Source organism: Trachypithecus francoisi, unplaced genomic scaffold (assembly GCF_009764315.1).
Source record: "Trachypithecus francoisi isolate TF-2019V2 unplaced genomic scaffold, Tfra_2.0 Lachesis_group12, whole genome shotgun sequence".
Classification (NCBI taxonomy): Eukaryota; Metazoa; Chordata; class Mammalia; order Primates; family Cercopithecidae; genus Trachypithecus; species Trachypithecus francoisi.
In genome coordinates, this window is record NW_022681457.1 from 27,511,980 (window position 1) to 27,527,837 (window position 15,858).

At 36.3% G+C, this 15,858-nt stretch overlaps 1 long non-coding RNA gene across 1 annotated transcript; it reads left to right on the forward strand.

The window, feature by feature from the left end:
- The first annotated feature begins 3,773 nt into the window (after positions 1–3,773).
- LOC117092053 lies at positions 3,774–13,697 on the forward strand. Its single transcript, XR_004440611.1, has 3 exons — positions 3,774–3,860; positions 6,296–6,408; positions 13,558–13,697. It is a non-coding gene; the product is annotated as an uncharacterized LOC117092053 (long non-coding RNA).
- The last annotated feature ends 2,161 nt before the right edge of the window (positions 13,698–15,858 follow it).

Here is a 15,858-nt window from a genome sequence, read left to right on the forward strand (position 1 = left end):
ATTTCTAAAAGTGTGATGAGAGTAGTAGATGAAAATTAAAGGGGAAAGTCTAATATTTTATGTATCAAATTCTGGATATGTTTATCTAATTGTTGAGTCTTGAGAGTTGTTTTTTATAGTTTGTGTTTATTTCCGCTAGTTTTCTGGAATTTCATTGGTTTCATAAAGTTTATGGATGATTATACTCCAATCCCTTTATATGACAATTGAGGAAACCGAAGTCCCAGAGCTAAGTGGATAGCTATAGCTAGGTGGATGTAGGGGCTGGGAGTGGAGATAGCAGTTCAGGCTCTGCTTTGTCCAGCAAGTCTTCCTTCAGTTCATAGTACATTACATGCTAGCACAAACCAGAAAACCTTCGTTTTCTTGAACTAAACCTTAATGTTAGTTATAAAAGTCAAGATCCCATGGTTTAGTTTTGAGATTCTTAGACATTTATACTTTATGAATTGTTAAAATTTCCAAAGAATTAGGAGACTGACATAGAATTGCCAATTTTTAGTTTTCTCAGTTCAGAACACTAAGAAACAAAGCAAAAATACACCATTGCCTCATTATATTATTGTCATTTCATAAAGGGACATTTTCTCATCTAAAAGGAGATGAGTAGGACATTTCCTGTTAAGCTAGAAAGGACAACTGTAACCCAAAACAGTGAACTAATAGCCATCAAACTATCCACGTTCTGTAAGGATAGACATACACAAGTGTGGTCTGGTACCTCGCTCTGAGGCAGAGGCAGCTAGATGGGTTCTGATTCTAATCCTCATCCTGGCAACCTCTGAACTCTCATGTATATAGACTCTAGATGGGGAGAGGAGGTGTTGGAGAAGTGCGTTATTGGCCTACTGAAAATGAAGAACCATTTCTAGGACAGAAGTACCTTCGACAAAGAACAGGTTAACTTCTGTATCCCTTAGGCTCCAGTTAGGAAAACAAAGGATTTAATACAAGCAATTTGTCCATTCTCCTGGAAGAATAAAGAGGGTCTCCTCTCTCCAAGTGTCTTCAAGTCTCCCACCAGCGATTTCCATTGTCAACACCTAAAGGTAGCCACCTAGATAGAGAATCTGTTAAATGTAGTTTGCAATGTAGTCTGTAATGTAGTTTGATTCACATAGCAGAATTTAGAATGATTGGCTTGGGGCTGCAAGACATTGGTAAATAACTGACAGTATCTTTTCTCTCCATTGATCACTTATGTAGAAGAATTTTGTGTTTTTCTGAGAAGGAGAAAGAGAAGTGGAAAGATACAGCAGGGAACAGAGAAGAAATAGCAGTAAAGCAGCATATACATTTAGGTGTATCTGTACATTTAGTATACATACATTTAGTGTATATATTTAGTGTGACCAGGATGCTTGAGCTTATTCTAGATCAAGTGGACATTGCAGCTTGAGTCATCATGTCATCATTCCAATCAAGAGAGTAGACTATCAGGCAAGGGGACCTCACCAACAAGAGTTTCAATATGTGCCAATAAGGATGGAACTGAGGAGACTAGAAAAGTTACTTCTTTCCAGTGTGAAAGCTCCTACTGCCCCATTAGAGGAAGGGCCTCATCTCAACACCTGCCTTACAGAAGGCATCAAAGTGAGTCTGATTTTACCAGAGAAGCAGAGACGCTCAAAAAAAGGACTGCAATTAAATGCCTAGTTAAGAAAACTTTTCCCTCTTGTCTTTAATTCTTCTACTCTGCCGCAATATGGAAAGAGCTAGAACCTGAAGATTAAAGTAGGGAGGAAGAATAAAAGAGTAGTACATTCTCTCTTTCCACTCCAAGTCCGAGACACTGACCACTGAATTAAAACAGTTACAAGATGGGAGTTACGGAATCAATCTGAACTGTTGTTAAGGAGGACAGAATAGATTTGATATTACATATGGAAAACAGTTATTGGAGAAAAATGAAGACTAGTTCATATCTGTGCTCTACTGAGTTCAGAATGTTCAAATAAATCAGTTACATAAGAAATAGAATGAAAGCTTTTTGAACATCATCTCCAAAATAAAAGATATTTTTTAAATTGGAAAAAATTAGTATTTTTTAAACTCAAAATATTACTTTTGTTTTTCTCATTTCTGCATGGTTTTGTCTAGCATGTGTCCATGATATAGAATTTTAAAATAATTATCACTATTCATTGAAATTCCTTTTAGCCAAGTATCACTAGTACTGATAACTCTAACCCGTGAAAGGTGAAATTCACACTATTAACACAGAAGTCAGGGTCCTTTTCCTCATTTTAACCTTTAAACATCTGTTAAGAAAGGGGAAAAAGGAAAAGGTACAATTATATAAAGAATATTCTAGTCTGAATAAAACAGAACATTATAAAGGACTAATATAAATTTAAAAGCATCTTTTAAATGGTTAAATATAAAACCACCGGGAAAACTATTAAACATATATCAGAAATGGAATCTGCCATCACATTTATCACCTTAGAAATTTTTAGAAATACTTTGTTTTAATGAAGCATATGGTGTTTTGTTTATTCAGAAGCAAATTTTATAAGGGACAATAATCTCAGATTAAGAGAACCTGATCTGTCCTCTCACTTACAGCATTTGCCTTAAATATGTATTTAAAAATGTTAGTATCTTTTAATATCACTTATTTTTGTCCTTACACTAGCAGGGAGCATGGCTCCAGGAAACTGATCAACTTAACTTGTATTACCAACATCAGAAAAAAAAGATATAAAAACCATTTCACTTAGTTTCACCTTGAAAAGATGTAAATAAGACCCAATCAGCTGTACAGTGATAGGTTAATAGTCTTGGTTTTAGAACAAGAACGCTCTGGTCTTAACCAGCAGAGTGTATGCCTTTGGGCAGGTTTTATTACTGTTCCCAAGACATGATTCCCTCACTTGTCTTGATAATTGTGCCTAGCACATTTGGTTGGTTGCTTTTATGATATCATTGAAATCATGTATGTAGAGTACTTAAAAATGACTCAAGGTAAATCCTCCATCTCTGTTAGCCTAAACAAAAGGCAGCAGAGGTTCCTGAAAAGAATCTCCATTGTCATCTGTGAGTGAGGACACAGAACTATTTCTGACTTACAAAAACAAATTGAGATAATGCTTGCTGACCTTTTCTCAAAGTATCAAAACCAATCTAGATCTCCAAGTAGGTTCTACTCATTTATTCTCTGAATACTTATTTATTGAGACTTGCTTGTGTCAGTCACTGTGCTAGGAACTGAGGGGAGATATTTAACAATTCTGACTATTGTCAAGTTTTGGAAGCAGGTCTGTATTAGTCAGGATCCTAGTAGGAAACAGATTGTTCTCTTAAAGAGGATGAAAGAAAGTTTAATGAAAGTACTATTTACAAAGGGTATAGGCAGGGTTGAGGATAACCAAAAAGGGCTATGAAGTACTAGGAGGCTAGCAACAGTGGGAAGCTGCTTCCAGTTCCACAGCTAAATAGGAAGTCCTGCAGGATCTGTGACCTCAAGTAGAACATTTTAGCCATGGCTACACTATGGCCAGCAGAGAGGGACCCCTTTTTCCTCCTGCCCTCTGATCTTTTGCAACTGCCTCCATTGACTGAACATACCTAGGAGCCAGAGGGCTAGACAGCACCTGAGGGCCAGCCTCCCAGGGCACAGACCAGAATGGAGAAGGGCCAAGGGTGGGTCTGAAGGGGCAGATGAGGAATATCCCAGAAAATAATCAATCTATATTTGTTGCTTTTTTTGGTCTTATATAACATATGTTGGCTTTTTTCCCTAAATATAAAATAATGTATTTTTATTGTAGAACAGTTGGAAAACTGCCTTGTAACTTGTGATCCTGCTTTTTCCGAGCCAGGACATGTGTCCGGTTGAAGACACATGAATTTATACAGTAAGTTATACTCAAAGAATCATAAAACAAATTTATTTCCATGGCTAAGACCTTACAAAAATACTCTTGCTTGTCAAAAGATCTACTGATGTTACCCTGGACCATTTTGTCTCTCTGCCTGTTGTAAGCTTCCTCATGATGGCATCTTTCTACATGTGTTGCACTCTTGGCATACCTTTTTATATTTTTTAATATTGTTCTACATTATCTCCACTAAAGAAATTCAACTCGGCCGGGCGCGGTGGCTCAAGCCTGTAATCCCAACACTTTGGGAGGCCGAGACGGGCGGATCGCGAGGTCAGGAGATCGAGACCATCCTGGCTAACACTGTGAAACCCCGTCTCTACTAAAAAATACAAAAAACTAGCTGGGCGAGGTGGCGGGCGCCTGTAGTCCCAGCTACTCTGGAGGCTGAGGCAGGAGAATGGCGTAAACCCGGGAGGCGGAGCTTGCAGTGAGCTGAGATCCGGCCACTGCACTCCAGCCCGGGCGACAGAGCGACACTCCGTCTCAAAAAAAAAAAAAAACCAACTCACTTAGGAAACCTTCTATAACCCTTATTCCATTATTCTATTATTATCATTATTACATTATCATCATTTCACATAGCACCTTTAATATTTTTTATATGCTCACAACTTTACAGTTATAATCATTGAGTATGCATAGTTTTATATCCTGCATTTAAATCTTGCTTTTCTTAAATTTAGGAGTTTGAACTTTTTTTTTCAGGTTTAATCCTACCTATAGAGGCCCTCGATACTGACTATAACCCTGATAAAATATCTCTTGTTACTTGTCTACTTTCGGTGGGTTTCAACCAGCCTTTGAGTAAAAGCCTTGGAATTCTGCCTACTGCTGTTTGGTCAGCATTAGAGGGGCATCGTAGTTCTAATCATCCTTTCGTGTATGCCGAGGAAATTCTTTTCATTTGCATATTGAATCAAATACCTGAAAAGCCCGTGGGGTTCTCTCCTAGAGCACTTATAAAGGCAAAGTTTCTCCCTTCCCCCATTTTCTTATCTACTTTGTCAGTTTCACTGCCAACTCCTGCATAATGTAGTCAAATTATGTGTTAGAAATTCAACCCTGGTTTCCTGGGTGATGGTACAATGCCACTACTTGGTATTCCTAGTCACACAGCTACAATTTCATCATGCTCTTAATCTATATATATCTTCATGCTAGAGAAGCAGACTTTTAAAATAAAGCATGCATTAAGGGTTAAATGGACACAGTGAAAAAATATATAGGAGTCCTTGAGCTCAGCAACAATACAGGATATTTTTGGTACTAAGACCTTGTGAAACCATCATATGGACTAATACTTCTTGGATTTTGTATTTTTTATATTACATCTTTTTTTCAGTTAAATTCTGCAAACACAATTTTTTGTGTTATTTTGTAGTCTATTGTATGACAACTTTAAATTTTAAAAATTTTATTTTAGATTTAATAGTACATGTGCAGGTTTGTTACATGGATATATTGAGTAATGCTGAGGTTTGGGCTTCCAGTGAACCCATCACCCAAATAGTGAACACAGTGCCCAATAGATACGATTTCACCTTTTACCCCCCTCCCACCCTCTTCCCTTTGAGTCTTCATAAACCAGTGACTGCTTTGCCTTTGGTTTCCACGATAAGAGTGCACCCTTAAATTCTGGTAGTGTTATTGAGGTTCTTTGTTTCTACAGTGACTTCCAATGCTCTACACAAAGCAAATGTCATGAACTACAGCATCTCTATCTCAAAATAGCTAGATATCTGTGACTTAAACCAGGAAATTCAAGCTCTAACTACTGGTTGCTAGAATTTTCTATGATAAATAATTGCCGACTAGTTTATGCACTAGACATATGAGAAATTTAAACTGGTGGTAAAAATGACGATTAAGGTTTTTTTCTTTCATGTATATATATTTTGTATTGGTTTACTTTTCTTTACTTTTTTTGACAGTATAAAGCAGTCATATTCTTTAAGTTCTGAACTCGTCATGTTTTAGCTATGTTACCTTGGCCAAATAATTGTTCTCTCTGTTCCTTTATTAGAAAAAATGATGAAAATAATCCAACAAACTGTTGCAAGCATCAAATAAAATATTTTATGGGAATATACTTTGTAAACTATAAAGCATTTGTATAAAATGCATGTTATTTTTATATTCTTCACAATCATTATTTGGGAGCCTAATTGTTACTCATTGTTCTTACTATCTTTTCCCAAATAGCTTTGTACCAATTTCTTGGATTTTTGTATTAATATTTTGTGAAGCTCTTTTCTCAGCATATCAAATTTAATTGGCTTGGTAAATTATGATGTTTGCTTTTACATGTACATGTTACACATTTCAAATGTTACTTTAGAGAGTGTGCCACATATTTTTCTTTAAGGATACAGAGCTGTTGTTTTTGTGTGTGTTTTTTTCTCCTGTAGGTATTAAAAAGTGTCAGCAAAGCTGCATTGAATAACAGACATCCTAAGAGGTGATATTTTCCACCTCTATAATGAAGAAAAGCAGGAGTGTGATGACAGTGACGGCCGATGATGTAAGTTCCAAAAGGTCCCAATCACGTTCGGTCTGTTCAATAAAGAAGTCACTGGATAATTCTATTCAAAGGGCAGCTGGGGGTGTTCAACACACCACTCTGTGACTAGGTGTTTCTCTGACATGGGCATAGCCAGCACCTGGACCTGGCATTCTGTGAGTTGGACAGCAGGAACAATACCCTCTTTGCATCTTGGAAATGGGCTGAGTTTCACTTTTATGGTTTTCAATCACCAAACCACCAATCTCTAGTCTACGCCCATATCCTCACTCTCAGATAATTCCTCTTTCCACACTGCTTGCATGATCAGTTCTCTGATAACTTTCTTCCACACTTTTACCCATGTACAGCTAACCCTTGAAAGTCACTTCCTGTGGTGGGGTTTTTGACAACTACTCCTAAGAAACTTGTGATATACGTAGCCCCTAGGCCTTTGCTATTCAAGTGTGGTCCTTGGACCAGCACCATTAGCATTACCTGGGTGTTTATTGAGAATGCAGAATCTCAGGCCACACCTCAGCCCTACAAATCAGACTATATTTTAACAGGATAGCAGAGTAAATAGGCATGTACTTTGTTTGAAGAGCCCCGATCTAAATCATCTGAAGAAATCTGTAAACTATCTTCTATAGCTTTGGATCTTGGTCCTTAGTTATCTCTTTGCTTTCAACTGACCAGTCCTTCATTAGTGTGTCTTTAATTGTCTCATCTTTACCCAATTACTGTTTGTAATTGAGCTAAAAACTATGTGCTGCTGATCAGATATGTGAAAGGAAAGAAAGGAGGGAAGAAGAAAAAGCAATTTTCCTTGTTTTCTGTAATAACCCATCTTGTTAAGCTCCTATTTCACAGATGCTCACCCGGTGGGCCCTGTGATCCCTTTGCCTCATACCGCAGCAAAGCCTTTGGCAGGTATGTTAGAACTAATTCTCAGCTTTCTTCTATGTTCCCTGTAGGACCCACAGTGCAGAGGGAGAGTTAGGTGTACTATTTAGGTTCTTGCTTCCAAAATACACTCCTTTTCCATTGCCATTTCTATTTGTTTTTGCATGTCAAAGAACCTAGTTAATGTGTTCTGTTCTGTCACTTGTGGCAGCATTTACTTCTTTTTTTTTTTCCTCCCTTCCTAGCTCCTGGACTAGAAGGGCATTTCCTTTAAGTTACAGTCTAAGTTCTCAGTACCAACGTTGCTCAGGATATCTAAAAGAAAACTTCTGGGATTTAGAAAACTTTTTTTACAAAAAAAAAAAAAAAAAAGCCTTGGGATTGTCCCTTAATACTATTTGTGTACTGTGTGCACCAGTATTTTGTTTTTTGGAAGAATAAAACTGATCAATGCATTCCATCTATAAAAGACGGACAAACCATTAATTCTTTCTCATTGCATCCTTGAATAATAATCCTGATCCTCCCTGAGGGAATGGTGGGCATAGTCAAAACAAGAGGAAGGTTGCCTGTAGGCAACATGCAATGGATATGAACATTAACCCCACCATATTGGATAAATATTACCTAGATTTGCTCTGTCCACTATGGTAGCCACTAGCCACATGTGACTATTAAGTACTAGTCTGAATGGAAATGTGCTGTAAACATGAAATAGATCTTGGATTTTGAATATACAGTGCAATATGCAGCATTTCATTAATAATTTTTGATAATATCACATGTTGCAATGTCATATTTTGCATATACAAGGCTAAGTAAAATATGTTATGAAAATAAATTTCACCTGTTTCTTTTTATTTTTTAAATGTAGCTACTAGAAAACTTAACATTACACCTTTGACTCTCATTTGCATTTCTAAGCACAGAAATTATATATGCAAATATATTGGGAGATTGTTTCAAAGAAGGGAAAATAGTCAGTAAGAGTGATAATAATTACCTCCAAAAAACTACTCTTGTAACTGATGGTGACTGCCAACAATAAAAATCACAGTTTTCGAAGAAAAAATTGCTTTCATTACTGTCTCATGGAGTATCATGACATTTAGCTTTGATTGGGACTCTGCCATTCACTGCTTTCCATAATTTCCATTTCTGATTTCATAAGGCTTAAAAAATTCTGTCCTGTGGTCCAAATTGAATGTGTACCAAAGCACAGTAGGAGACCTTAAAAATACCTTATTCCATTTTCTCACTGAGTTTAACCAGAAGAATTCAAAAAGTAGAGAATGCTTCAAAAATGACTGAAATAGAAAAAACAAAAGACAAATAATAACAGCAACAAAACCTTGACTACTTAAGCACCAGCATTTCTCATCTGTACATTTCAATGGTCCCAAATTGGTTGGTTTCAATATGGGGCTATCACAAAGAGCTCAGTCCTTTGGTGTCCCCTCCCGCTCCTCTCAGCAAACTTCTACTTAGGTGCAGGATTTTACACTACCTTTTCCTTTGTGACAACCTTTTCAAATTTTATTGGCAAGAATATTGACTTTTAAACAAATAATTATTCAGAAACAGAAGGATAAGCTAAAACTAGATTTTTCCTTATTATCATATTATCAGGTGAATTTTGGAAACCATGATGCATTTTAAAAGTTGTGATTTCCAGAGGTAGCATTCAAATTAATGTTCCTTTCCACAAAATCTTTGAAAATTTAGGAAAAGAAGTTCAAGATCACAAATCAGTAATTGAGAACTGACTAAATTAAATTTTACTATGAGGTTTTTAGTAATTTTAGGGTAGTGGTGTATAAATTATTGGTATGAATTACAGAGTGCAAAGTAATTATGAATAAATCTGCATGAGTTAATTAGTGTTTGTAAAACACTATTAAGTTTTCATCTTGAATTTAATTTCTGACAAGCTATTCCATTATGCTCTTACTTTGTGGCAATGCATTTAATGTTAACTGAGGTCTTCTGGAACAAATCTTTTTAACTTAAAGAATGATTTTAAATTTGAAAATTCGAGCTTGTTCGCAAATTAGCATGGGAGATATTTTGTGATAGGTGTGACTTTTTTGTTTTTCAAATAACAAGTACCAAATAGTACCCATTTAGGTCACTTACTACAATTAAACCTCGCTGGTAATAGTTCTTTTTTCTAAAGGAGAAAAATATCTGATAATCACATTAGGAGGCTAGGGTGGTTGGTGGTTTAGCTACATGATAGGTATCCTTATTTCTGTTCTTTGGCATGGTGTTTCTTACATAAGAGATAAAGTAGATATTCAAGACTTTGCTTTCCATATAACCAGTGCTTTCTTTACATGCATATTTGGAACTAGACTGATTTACAGTTATGATTTCGTTTAGTTTGCTCTTAAATCTCTTCAGGAAGGTTTTATATATTTTTGTCTCCTAAGTAGTTTGTCTTTCTTTTTTTTTTTAAATGTAGCTACTAGAAAACTTAACATTACACCTTTGACTCTCATTTGCATTTCTAAGCACAGAAATTATATATGCAAATATATTGGGAGATTGTTTCAAAGAAGGGAAAATAGTCAGTAAGAGTGATAATAATTACCTCCAAAAAACTACTCTTGTAACTGATGGTGACTGCCAACAATAAAAATCACAGTTTTCGAAGAAAAAATTGCTTTCATTACTGTCTCATGGAGTATCATGACATTTAGCTTTGATTGGGACTCTGCCATTCACTGCTTTCCATAATTTCCATTTCTGATTTCATAAGGCTTAAAAAATTCTGTCCTGTGGTCCAAATTGAATGTGTACCAAAGCACAGTAGGAGACCTTAAAAATACCTTATTCCATTTTCTCACTGAGTTTAACCAGAAGAATTCAAAAAGTAGAGAATGCTTCAAAAATGACTGAAATAGAAAAAACAAAAGACAAATAATAACAGCAACAAAACCTTGACTACTTAAGCACCAGCATTTCTCATCTGTACATTTCAATGGTCCCAAATTGGTTGGTTTCAATATGGGGCTATCACAAAGAGCTCAGTCCTTTGGTGTCCCCTCCCGCTCCTCTCAGCAAACTTCTACTTAGGTGCAGGATTTTACACTACCTTTTCCTTTGTGACAACCTTTTCAAATTTTATTGGCAAGAATATTGACTTTTAAACAAATAATTATTCAGAAACAGAAGGATAAGCTAAAACTAGATTTTTCCTTATTATCATATTATCAGGTGAATTTTGGAAACCATGATGCATTTTAAAAGTTGTGATTTCCAGAGGTAGCATTCAAATTAATGTTCCTTTCCACAAAATCTTTGAAAATTTAGGAAAAGAAGTTCAAGATCACAAATCAGTAATTGAGAACTGACTAAATTAAATTTTACTATGAGGTTTTTAGTAATTTTAGGGTAGTGGTGTATAAATTATTGGTATGAATTACAGAGTGCAAAGTAATTATGAATAAATCTGCATGAGTTAATTAGTGTTTGTAAAACACTATTAAGTTTTCATCTTGAATTTAATTTCTGACAAGCTATTCCATTATGCTCTTACTTTGTGGCAATGCATTTAATGTTAACTGAGGTCTTCTGGAACAAATCTTTTTAACTTAAAGAATGATTTTAAATTTGAAAATTCGAGCTTGTTCGCAAATTAGCATGGGAGATATTTTGTGATAGGTGTGACTTTTTTGTTTTTCAAATAACAAGTACCAAATAGTACCCATTTAGGTCACTTACTACAATTAAACCTCGCTGGTAATAGTTCTTTTTTCTAAAGGAGAAAAATATCTGATAATCACATTAGGAGGCTAGGGTGGTTGGTGGTTTAGCTACATGATAGGTATCCTTATTTCTGTTCTTTGGCATGGTGTTTCTTACATAAGAGATAAAGTAGATATTCAAGACTTTGCTTTCCATATAACCAGTGCTTTCTTTACATGCATATTTGGAACTAGACTGATTTACAGTTATGATTTCGTTTAGTTTGCTCTTAAATCTCTTCAGGAAGGTTTTATATATTTTTGTCTCCTAAAGTAGTTTGTCTTTTTTTTTTTTTTTTTTTTTTTTTTTTTTTTTGAGGCGGAGTCTCGCTCTGTCGCCCGGACTGGAGTGCAGTGGCCAGATCTCAGCTCACTGCAAGCTCCGCCTCCTGGGTTTCCGCCATTCTCCTGCCTCAGCCTCCCAAGTAGCTGGGACTACAGGCGCCCGCCACCTCGCCCGGCTAGTTTTTGTATTTTTAGTAGAGACGGGGTTTCACCGTATTAGCCAGGATGGTCTCGATCTCCTGACCTCGTGATCCGCCCGTCTCGGCCTCCCAAAGTGCTGGGATTACAGGCTTGAGCCACCGCGCCCGGCCAGTAGTTTGTCTTTCAAAAAATAAACATATATATTAGTTTTTCCCTTTAGCTTCTAATTTACACACATAGACACACACACACACACACACACACCCCCCCCCCCATACAGTAAGTGCCAGACCTACAATGGATTTAATATAATAACTAGTTGCTAAACAGTGAAATACTGATACATTCCAGAATGTTTCAAACTCTGGAAAATTTTAAATTTTTTGTCTTCTTCCTGATACTGAACTGTGGTTCTACTGAATTTCAAATAAATAGTATTTTAAAATTATAAGTCAAGCAAAGAAAATATAATGGTATCCCATTTTCTGGTATGGAGGGTAGGGCTCCTGAAAATTGTCAAGCCTGTTTTTGCCCAGATTTCTATCATCAAAATATAGTCTTGCATGCCTCAGATAAGTATAAATCACTAGATTATATGTTCTATGAGAAAAGATACCATTCCTCTTTTTGCTATTGTATCCTTCTTAAACAGCACAGTGCAAAATAATAATAGATGTGTGTCAAATGTGTGTTGAATTAATACAGCTAGATCCTCAAACTTGAGTTAATTATCCTTGTATGAATTAGGATAGGGGCCATGGAGTAGAGGAGTGGAGGGTAAAGAACTTTGTTTAAACTCTAGGAGGTCTAGTCTCAGGTTCTCCTAACTCAAGTCTGAAGGGCTAGTAGGAAATACCTGTCTCTAGGGTCACAGAGTAATTTTTAGGTGAGAGACTAGCCCGATACTAGGACTTCCGTTATTCTCTGCTAGCCAAGTGTGGACAGTGAAAATTCTAACTTTTAAACCTTAAGTTGGTATCAGTGACCATTGCAGGGCTATAACATTTTCTGTCTTTCAGCTGTTTTGAATGGTACACCAGGCAGAGGCTCATTAGGGCCTCCCACTCCCAACAATCTCAGGACCCATTGTCACCAAAAGATATGGGAAGAATAAATAACTTGTATCATTGAGTATAGCACAATGTCTTTGTCTTCTCACAAAGTATATGATTAATGTCAGCATTAGGGCATGTACTTGAACATGGCAGTTCAAGACTGGATATAGTACACTTCTTTTTCTGAATTCTTATACAATTTGACCAAATATATATATCTCCACTTGTAAGAAGACCTTTCATAAGAACATAACAGTCACCTCTAATTATCAACATTCCACTGTTCTAAGACAGAAAATATTTTTACCCTAAAACACTGAATGGCTGGGCTCAGTGGCTCATGCCTATAATCCCAGCACTTTGGGAGGCTGGGACAGGCAGATCACCTGAGGTCAGGAGTTTGCGACCAGCCTGGTCAACATAGTGAAACCCCATCTCTACTAAAAATACAATAATTAGTTGGGCATTGTGGCGCGTGCCTGTAGTCCTATCTACGTGCGAGGCTGAGGCAGGAGAATCACTTAACCCCAGGAGGAAGAGGTTGTAATGAGCTGAGATCACTCCAGCCTGGGTGACAGAGCAAGACACCTTCTCAAAAAATAAATAAATACATAAAATACTGAATAAGAAACTTCATATTTTCTCATAGTTTGTTCCCATAGTTGAAGAATGATAACATTGATTTCCAAAATATATTTTAAATTTTAGCTAATATCATTTTAGCAAATTATGAAAAAAATTAAAATAGAAAGGAAAGAAGGAGGCCTCCAATCCACATACTACAACTGGTAAACATTATCTATATGCCTAAAAATCTCGAGGAATATGCACGGATAAGTGTATTCCAAAAGCTGAGAATCAGCCTCTTCTATTGTTTTCTCTTAAGCTTTTGACATCAATGTTAGATTCTGATTGTGAGATCATCAGGACATAATAAGTGACAGCTTGATCATTTAGTTTCTTGTTTCACTCCATTTAACATTTGAATTTCATTTTCTTTCTCTTCTTTTTTTCTTTCCCTGTGGTTCCTCCAGAATGTTAAAGATTATTTTGAATGTAGCTTGAGTAAATCCTACAGTTCTTCCAGTAACACACTTGGAATCGACCTCTGGAGAGGGAGAAGGTGTTGCTCAGGAAACTTACAGTTACCACCACTGTCTCAAAGACAGAGTGAAAGGGCAAGGACTCCTGAGGGAGATGGTATTTCCAGGCCGACCACACTACCTTTGACAACGCTTCCAAGCATTGCTATTACAACTGTAAGCCAGGAGTGGTGAGTAGCCTCAAAATCAAATGTCAGTTCTAAATTTTTATTTTCCAATTTCTCCAAACATGATTTCATAGTATTAAAATGTGACTTTTCTGTGAAATAACTAAGATGATTGACATTTTGAGAATTTGTTTCCCGTTAGAATCAAACATAAGGTCTTGTAAACAGTGGAGATATTTTCTAGTTCTTCAGAGTGGAAGGAACATGTTTCATTTAAAGCTACTGTGGAAGGAATGAGATACATTTACACTAATGTAAAGGGATAGCAAAATTACTGCTTATGATCTAACTTTTTTAAAAAGAGCTATACAGTGTGCATCAGTATTTTTTGACTTGGAAAAACAAATTACATGAGTTACTATATGTATATGATATTCTTATTGCTGAACTGTACACTTATCCCTAGCTTGTCTTTATTATCATCCCATTTTATTAATCTCAGTTTGTGATTATCTATAAAATAAATACTTCTTTGTAAATTGAAAGAGTAGTGAAAATTGTGCTGTGATAGATGCTAGGACTGTTTTGCAGAGTCTGTATTTATGGAAGAGGCTGTTTTAAACTAGTGTTGAAAAAATCATCTAATCTTACAATTGTGGTTATCGTGCCATGACTGCTTCAGATATGTGCTTTATTATGTATTTAATAATTAGTACAGTCTCACTTTTTCTCTTCTGTTTTCCTACATCATTTTAAAATACTTTTTCTTTTTTTTTTTTTTTTTTTGAGACGGAGTCTCGCTCTGTCGCCCAGGCTGGAGTGCAGTGGCCGGATCTCAGCTCACTGCAAGCTCCGCCTCCCGGGTTTACGCCATTCTCTCGCCTCAGCCTCCCGAGTAGCTGGGACTACAGGCGCCCGCCATCTCGCCCGGCTAATTTTTTGTATATTTTAGTAGAGACGGGGTTTCACCGTGTTAGCCAGGATGGTCTCGATCTCCTGACCTCGTGATCCGCCCGTCTCGGCCTCCCAAAGTGCTGGGATTACAGGCTTGAGCCACCGCGCCCGGCCGAAATACTTTTTCAAGAATGATTGGCTTACATATCATGGAGATTTATCATGAAAATGAAAAATATTTTCTCTGTTTGATATGATTTTAAATTAATAATGTGTTGCTTTTAAAATAGCTTTTTGTTTAAATAATTTATCAAGCTGAAAGACTAAACATTAAATTATTGTACAACATTATTCTAGTAAATCATTAAAAATCTATGATTTTTATGGTGTACCATGTACCTCTGCCACATGCTGAGCTCTCCAGGGCTGATGACTAGCCCAGTTTGTGCTCTTTGAATAATGATATACAGCATCTTGATATCCTTTAGTTAATGTTTACTGGACACATTGAGAATTAGATCACTGAAACTCCAGGTATCATAGTTAATAGCATCAAATATTTAATCAGACAATCCGTGTGATAGAGAATCATGCTAAAACATTGTAAAGAAAATGGGTTAAAAATTTGAGAAGCACTGTCTTATATCTTCTGTTCAGCTGAATTAACATTATATAACAGTCATAGCCAATCATGGAGAACTAAAAGGGGTAGGGCTCCCCTATAGGGTACTCAATCACATGGCTTAAGTGATTAGTCTTGATTGTGCGTCTGCATAATTACGGATTTGGAGTCTTAAAGATTTCCAGATTTATTTTTCAGCAAGTTGGCAGTGATACAATTCTACCAGTTGTTAAAGTATTGAAATGTTTTCATACCAGTTGGTAAATATATGCTTTCTTGAGCTCTCTGATTGCCCCTACTACTATCCCAGACTACTCTCCAGAAGTCTCCAGAATTTCTCACAATCTAAAAGCAAAGAGGTGAAGACTGGCACAGAGGAGTCTGGTTTTGGTGGGTGCTGGTGCTATATCTGTTGTTAGATAATTTTAAAAACACCTTGGATAAAATGTACAGTGCCTTGTAAAGTTTGAGTTCATTTAATTCAAAGACATTTTGGAAGTTGTAGAATTGTTCCTTCCTTAAAAATATCAAATCTAGACCCTGCCATTTGGGGCATGTTTGTTTATCTTTCCTAGTTGAATGTTTTTATTTTTAAAGGAGGGCAATAAT